Source organism: Chaetodon trifascialis, chromosome 20 (genome assembly GCF_039877785.1).
Source record: "Chaetodon trifascialis isolate fChaTrf1 chromosome 20, fChaTrf1.hap1, whole genome shotgun sequence".
Classification (NCBI taxonomy): Eukaryota; Metazoa; Chordata; class Actinopteri; order Chaetodontiformes; family Chaetodontidae; genus Chaetodon; species Chaetodon trifascialis.
In genome coordinates this window covers 4,455,443-4,464,258 of record NC_092075.1, presented here as the reverse complement: position 1 = coordinate 4,464,258, position 8,816 = coordinate 4,455,443, and positions in this window count along the sequence as shown.

Below are 8,816 nucleotides of genomic sequence, written 5' to 3'. Positions count from 1 at the left end.
TTATGAATAATTAACTGCAGCTGTGCTCTTCCTGCTGTGGCAAGTCAGGATGTCTGTTGAGGCAAATGTCTTCTGAAACACGAGTGTTCACCGGGCGACAATTTCTTTTCTTAATTTGATTTAAAAATTGAATTAAAAAAGTTAAAAACACAGTGTTTAATATCTTCACAGCAGCGGCCACTCTGGCCAAAAGTGGCTATTACATGATAGTGGTGCATTTTCCTACATTTCCCAGGATTCTCTCTGAGAGATGAAATGTGGGACCACAAGCAGGAAACAACAAACATGTCTCCCGACGAGCTGCGTTGTGTTTACTTCTTGTTTCAGCTTTGCAATAAAACGTTTGTCGGCCACATGCTGAACTGTATGTAGGCAGAGTTAGCTGCTGGTGACGCTAGTGGAGCATTTAGCAGCTAGCTCCCTCATAGGTGGAGACCAAAATAGAGCTAAAAATATACTGATTATTGGATTCATATTAATCAGGCGGACAGGAATATGACTCCAAATGGTTGTTTGTGTTTGCTTAATGTGACAATATGTCAGCGTTATCTTCTGTGTCCCCAAGTGTCCAAAAAAACTTCAAGTCAAACAGTCACCAGTTCTTGGTAAAAGTGGTGTTTCAGCCATTTACAAGGAAAGCTTGAAGTCTGGTGCCAGAGTGAGGAAGGTGTTAGATCAGGATACCTTTTAGATGAATTCCAAATCATACGTTGAACCTCTCGTCTCTTTGACAGCAATAAAGAAGAAGGATTGAAATGCGTGTACTGATTTGCTTTCAGCCAGATTTTCATCAGTGGAGTCGAGGGAATCCATTCTGTGACTGGTAATCAGTTCAGAAACGAGACAAACCCCTCGGCAAGAGTCATCTGGAGAATTAACCGGGGAAGAAATGAGATCTGCTGTCTTGCAGGCACCCTGGGATTTCATTGGTGACAGGGCCTCTTAATTAAATCATGTTTTTGGGTCATCCAGGGTGGAGGCCATCTCTCACTGGTAGACAGAGACTCCCTCAGAAGCTGGACTGGCATCCAGCTTTAGTGCGTGATTCATAACAGCAACCCTGAGTCATCTCTAAAAGCACCTACTTGGTCACGTTGACTCCTTTGGTATTTTGTTACACTAATATAATTTCCCATAGGACTCCTGAATGCAGCACATTGTCCACCCCACAGGCCTGTGAGCCGTTTCCTCGGGAAGAAAACAGAACATATTTGGAACAACGTCAAACAAAAAAACATCAGTTAATTGTGTGTTGAAAATATTGATTAGATGTCTGTCACTTTCACTAGGGGTGGACACAATAACGTGAACACCTGTAGAATCTGATGCAATCCTGCGAATCTTCTGATTCTTAATTTTTAATAATCTTTGATGGATCAAAGAAGAGGAGTTCTGAACGCGTCTCCGTTAAAGGCTTGCCTGTATGTGTGTATCCATGTCACTGGTTTTCGAAGGGCTGGGGAGGATCTATGCACTTAACTACCCAGGGTTCGTTGCTGGCTTCATATGAGCACAGTTGGACCATCTCTGGCTGTGAGACGAGGTCCCTGTGGTACAGCTGCTTGGAGTCTGAGGTGGTCAAATGGTCTGGACGTTTGCCACAGCTGCAGTCACACCGGGGTAGAAAAAGACCTTATGAAATTGTCCAAAGATTACAAAGAGCGGCTGGAGCAACAGACGTTCCTTTGTCCTGTGGTGAAGGCATTCCTGACGCTCATAAGCTGCGGTATTCACTCTGAATATGCTCTAACGTTTGTTTCCAAATGTCATTTTCCATAGTGGTGTGTGTGTGTGTGTGTGTGTGTGTGTGTGTGTGTGTGTGTGTGAGATTTACTGTGGGATCTAAAAGAGGACGATGACACTGAGAAAACTGTCCCTCTGGTTAAAAATGTCACACTGCAATCCGACCGTGTGGCTCGGAGCCACTGTTGAAACCAAATTACAAGTCAAGGTGGAGAGGTCAGCGGAGGAATTTCATTGTTGGTGAGTGTTTTTTTTTTTTTTTACGACCCGTGGGGGGGTTCTTTAAAGGTGATGACCAGCTTGCTGTCGTCTTCTTTCTCACAGGAACTCCCAAGCACACATGTCCAAAACCACACAAAGAGAGGACTCAAACGGCGGCGAGCTGCGAATGGAAAGACAGAGCTCTGCAGGTTTATGACCCCAGAAAAATCAGCATTTCTGAAATCCATCAAAACCAGAAAAATAACAGCATGTGGGCGTTTCTTTGGATCGCCAACTTAGAGTCTTGGTCTCCTCTGGTTTCCTTTGATTAATGTGAAGCTTTCTACTCCTTCCAAAGAACAAGCTTCTGTTCATAGCGTGCATTCAGATCATTCAGAGAAATGCTTTAAATTCAAACACAAATGCAGCACTGCTGAGCTTGCCACTCTGGTAGGGAGCTGAAGTTTTCCCCACTCAGCGGCAGCATATTTTCCACTATTGCGCCAAAGAAAAAAAAACGGGATCCATCATGATTTTGCCGAGAACAAAAAAAAAGAAAAGGAAAGTGAGAGGGTGAAAGTACACGGAGCGAGGGAGATTTTCTGGTAGATTGTGAGGTGTTTTATGGTCTCTGACCCACAGTTGCACACCCTCGCCTCTAATTAGCAGCTGCTAATTAAAAGGCAGGACGAGTGGCGAGCGGCAGCCGAGCTCGCTGTGGGGAAAGTGAAAAGTATCCGCCGACACACCCCCAGGCTCAGTGTAAACATATAGCGCTCATTTCTGGTGTTTTAACCTCCTGCTGCTACAGCCCCGAGAAAGTTATGAGTGCTGAAACAACATATAGCTTATTGTCTCCACTCTTGGACCAATTTGTTATCCTTCATGCCTTTTCCTTATTTGTTAGCGATATTGAGGACTTGCGCCAGATGGCAGCTCAACAAGGTCGCAGAGTTGTTGTTGTGAGTAGATTGTACAGTGCTGAGTTGTCAGTCAGGACCATAATGTGCAGAATATTATAGAAAACTGAAGCGTCAGTCCAAGTATTATCTCAGCTCAGCTCAGGACCCGGCCTGCTGACAGCATATCTATTCCAGATGGAGGAACCAGCTTTCCTCTGACCTTTTTTTCTTGGTTTTCAGAGATCGTCTCTGTCGCACTGGCAAAACGTCTGCGCTTTCATTTTAGGAAATGTCATTGTGTTTGCCTCAAATATTAATATGCCAGCAGTGGCATCGCCCCATGACCGTGACGTGAAGCCCGTCCAGGCAGCCTGAGGTGGCCAAGCGACCGTGGTGGTTTGTGTCTTCCTTTCCCACAGCTCTCACACTTTGGGGATGGATTCAACACATTTTGGCTCTGAAAATATTTGCCAATCTTGAAGATCTTCCAGTGACGACGACGAAGCTGCAGCAGGCCAGCAGCTGAGTGCTGCTCAGCGCTGACAGATGTTTACTCATTCCAGGCTTCATTGGATGTTGCCATTACAAAGGCTGTGAATAAAAACCTTACTCATTCCACACTCCTGTATGTATGCTGTAACATAAGAGGAACTGGAAGAGAGGTCCACGAGGCCCTCAGGGTCTTCTGGCTGACGCTGCTTAAAAGACCTGAATAGTATGGAATCATATCAATCATCATCATCAGTTTGATCATCTGCAGTGACAGCTTCAAGCTGAACTCACTTGTGGTGTAACATGCCCATACACGTCAAAACGGCTTTAACAGAGTTGAAAAACTTCAGTCCAGGAACAAAAACAGAAAGCTGTATACGGACCATACTGCTGTTCTGACATTACACACACACACACACACACACACACACACACACACACACACACACACACACACACATACGGGGCAGGAGGTGACAGCCTTGATGCGTTTCACAGACAGACGCCAGCCCCCTCCGGCCCTTAATGACGGGGCAGACTGGGCTGATCTCCAGAGGTGTGCTTTCCCCATCAGGCCGCCTGCTCTCACACCAGGCCAGACAGGAACATACCAGTAATGGAACAGACTGTAACCAGCAGGTAAAACACACCGCGGTGACCAGCCAGACAACCTATTACGACCTGAAAACAGGGAAGTTATGCTCTCAAGTTTTAGTCATTTGCTGACAAAGATGAACTATGGAACTGCAGTATTAGCTTCAAGATGCTAACTGAAGCCGGTGCGAATTCACCCACTGAGCCTGAAATGCAGAAATTCTCTGATTCCCTTCGAGTTTGTTGTTTAGGAATTGCTGCTTGTAAAAGACAATTATAGGGACTCTCTGAATACGGTGCTGGTTCAGCCAAGATCCTTCCTCTTTAGGCTTTAAAGGGTCTTAAATCTTTCAAGTCATCAGGCTGAAGTCCGAGTGAAGAATCTGATCCTTTTTGGATTTCACAGAATTTAGTCTGAAGTCATCAAATTTGTGGTTTGAGTCGGACTCAGGTCCAGTAACGTCAGTCCACACCATGAGACAAAGCTACATTATGCAGTCATCAGAACAAAAAAGAAGAAAAAAAACCTGTGTCCACAGCGTTACAGCAAGCAGCACAATGTTCAGTTAACACTGATTCAGATGAGCGCAAGTAAGGTATATTTATACAGCCCTTCATCACACTGCATGTTTGAAAGGACTTTACTGATGGAACTTTCTAAAAATCACAAACCAAAATCATGACTAAATGTAAGATTAAAGCCTCTTTCCACTGTACAAAAAGCCCACTAACACCTGCTCACATCTGGCTTTTGTCTTTAGGAAAGCCTTCAGTCGACATTCATTACAAGGTCAAGCGACTCTGCAGTAGTCACGGGTATTTACGGGCTCCAGCAGGGGAGGACACGCTAAATTTCGCCTGTTTTCCGATGCAATGATGACGTGCATTGAAGTTCCAGACAGTAGCTCGTAAATATTGCCTGATATCAGACAGAACTGTCAACTCACTTCACTCTGTTTCCATCTCATCATCATCATCATCATCATCATCATCATCATCATCATCATCATCATCAAGTCATCTGATAAACTGCTTTCTATTGTTGCCAGTTTTCCGGCGCATTTGTGACACTGAATGTGACACACTGGAAAAACAACAGGAAGGCAAACTTGTCTACTGACAATAAGAAGGAAAAGGAGACACCTGCCTATTTTTGGCCAAAAAAAAACAAAAACAAAAACAAAAAACTGCATATACGCTAATTTTGGTGTAAAAGTGGTGAGGCTGTGCTTAGGCACAGTGATGCTTTGAGCTAAATGCTAAAAATGCTAACACACTCACAATGGCAATGCTAACATGCTGTAATTTAGCCCATGTTATATTGACCATGCTCCACCTCCACTAGCTTAGCATGTTAGCATGTTAACATTAAGTTACCGCCAAACAAAAAGTAGCCTAGCTACAATTGAAGCTCATGGAAATGTCATTAATTTTACAGCACAGGAAAAATCAAACATTTTGACCTGATGAAATGTCCTCAATCGTTATTTGATATTTCTGTCAGAAACAGATATTTCTAGGCTCACAGTCTGGGCACCGTGAACGTTTCAAGGCAATCCATCCGATAGAGTATTTGAGCAAAGCAGCCAGATCAGCACACAGACATCCCTACAGTCATGCTGCTAGTGCTAAGCAACATCCAGTCCAGTGATTCATGAACGAGAGCCACCTTCCTCCTCTCCTTCTCCAGGATGTTTCTGAGATCTTGGTTTTGTTTTTGATTGACAGCTGTCAGGACCATAGGTGCAAAGGATGAGCCATCTCAGATGGAGTTCAGCGTCCTCCCTCCTCTCACCGTCTGCAGGTTGTTCAGACTCGATAGTGCAACACAAGCTGTAAGCTCGTATCATCTGAAGCCTCGATACTGCCCTCCCAGCACAGCGAGGAAAGAAAACAACTGCGAGCTGGCACACAATAAAATACCTGAACTTCTTTAGAAACAGCATCACTCTTGTCCAAACACTGAAACTGTCATTCGCAACGCGAAGCTGCAATCTTAGAAGCAAAGGCCGTACGTTTGTTTTTTACCTGCCCCGAGTAACAAATCATTTTTAATTAAAATAATGAACATCTTGAACATGTCTCTGCAGGTCCAATAACACTTACATGACCTTCCACGAAGGTGTGAATGATTCATCAGCGACTGAATGGTACTCACTCAAACGTCTGCAGAGATTGTTCCCTGACTTATTTGGGTCTACAGACAGATGGAGGATCCGCCCGAGGCAGGTTTAATCAATCCTCAGAGTGGAGTTGTTGCAGTGTCCTGTGCTTTCAGTGAATGGGTTTGTTGCTGTGGGATGACCTGAAGAAGATACCAAATGGCTCAAGGTGTAGGACTGAGAGGAGTTGACTGTCAGCCAGCCTGCTCGTTACATTAACACTTCACTCCGCTCGTCTGTCTCATCTCTTTGGGCTCTATTTTACCACCTTGAAGCCTTTAAAGACGACTACAAATGATTTCATAAAGGTTAAACACTGCAAACAATATTCAGAAAGCTTAAAGAAGTTTTTAATAACTGGTCACGAAGAAGTGCATTTCCATCGTACACAAAATCCACGTTATGCAGCTGAAACGCACTACACAATCAGTATTAGTAGTTTGTATGGTTATTAATCTTACGTAGCCACAGATCGACACATGACCTCGACCTGCAAACAGCTGCGTTTAGGAAAAAATATTAAAAAGTTGCATGTTTCTTCCTCTCGTTTCCAAAGCTGCATAGGCTAGCCTAGATCAAGATCTGTACGACACGGCGCTGTGGTGCTCATACAGCTTTTGTCCACAGGGGCCGCCATCAACACACAATTCTGTTTTTAGCAACAGACACGAAAAATTGCCATTCGAGGCTCCCTCCTGCATTGTACTCATCAATGTAATGAGTAGACTGTCTTTGGCAAATAAACCAATTAGGAAAGTGAGGAGAAAATAGCTCTGAACCATGTCTGAAACTCTCCCGCCCCACAGGATTCACTGAAGCAATTCATTTTCTCGAGCCGTTTCGAGCCGCAGCACAGTGCAGCTTGTCGGGTCCAAGGGAGCAAAGGCCAATTAGGCTGTTTGAAAGCGTGTTGGAGGAGGTGAACGCTGCATCTGCTACACAGCATGCGTCTGCATAATTCTGCGGGGCAACTGGGAGTGATCACAGCTGCGGCTCAGTGGGCCACAATCAATTGGCAATCCGGGTTTGTCCGTGGGCCAGATCGATACATGTGACTGCTGTGTTGTCTGATGGTCAAATGCAATCTGACAACAGCAGAGCGGCTGGTACGAATAATGACAACGTGTAGAAGAACGATGCCTTGAAGGAGACCTTTACTGATGCCCAGGCACAAAAATAAAGGCCGGCAGAATCCAAACACGGAGGTAAGAAGCTTTTCTGAGGTGCAGTTTGCATAATTCAACAATCCCCTCTGGTGTTTTTTTCACGTCAGTCCCTGAAAAGTGCTGCATTGTCTGCGAAAAAGAGAGCAATAAAAAAGGAAAAGAAAGGAAAAGCACTCTTGAATGCTCCTTTGAAGTTGCCAAAGTTTGGACTTTTGGTGGAACGTGACTACCATCTGATGGCCAAGAGGGGGAACTGCATCCAAATCCTGTCAGCCCAGTTTATTAGTGATACTTTCAGAATAAAAACCCTAAAATGTGTTTTATGTCTCAAAATTGCAGATTTTCTGTTATATAACCAAACTGTCTCATCACATGAATGATACAGCCTTTTATTCAGTAGACGTAGACTGTTAATTTATGCTTTTCATGAACAAAATTCAAGCCACTGACTTGCTAATAATTGCTAAGCAAAACTGTGTGTGGATACTACTGCAGCTGACTAATCAGTCACTGAGACATAATTAGCTGTTAAATCAGGCAAAAATGGCAAAGACTCCCTCAAATGTGCTTTTCTGTGTGACTGCATTGATTGAGGGACATTTGAGGACATGGAATGTTTTCTAATTTTTGCTTGATTTCAGCTTCATATTTTACGTTTTGTAACAGCCAAACATTTCCGATGGGAGGAAAGTCAGGACTGCAGGCAGGCCAGTTTAGCACCCAGAGTGCTGCTGCTGGAGCACGAGCAGAATGTGGTTTTGTGTTGTATTAATGAGATAAACAAGGCCTTCCCTGTAAAGATGTCTAATTAATGGAGCCTTCACACATGCAGGTTAGCCATGCCATGTGCTCTTATGCCCCCCACACCATCATGGATGCTGGCTTTTGAACTGTGTGCTGACAACAAGCCGGATTGTCCCTCTCCTCTTCAGCCCAAAGGACATAGTGTCCATGATTTCCAAAAAGAGCTTTTCTGATTATGGCCCTTCAGACCACAGGACGGTTTTCCACAGTCCATCTTAAATGACTTCAGGACCAGAGAAGGTGTTTCTGGATCTGGTTTCTGTACAGTTTTCTCTTTTCATGGTAGAGTTTCAGCCTCATTTGTGGCTGCATGCAGAGATCAGACGATGCTTTTTCACATCCATCCAGTCCTGATTCTGGGCCTTGTTCCTTTTGTACAAAGACTTCTTCACATTCTCTGAATCTTTTAATGACATTATGTACTGTAGATGACAAAATTCTTTACATTTTTACGTTGAGGAACATTGTTCTTAAATTGTTGCACTATTTGGCAGCACAGGAGGTGAACCCCAATCTGCACCTCACAAAGACGCTGGGATGCAATCATGTGACTCACCTGTCGCCAGTTAACCTGACGAGCTGTGAGATGTTCCACCTGCTGTTTAACTTCAGCTTTTCCAGCCTTTTGTTGCCACCGTCCCAACTCAAGTTCTAAATGAGGACATCACTTTCAAAAAACAATCAAACTTCTCAGTGTTGACATCTGATGTGTTGTTTTTATGCCTCTTTCAGTTAAATGTGGGGTTTGTATA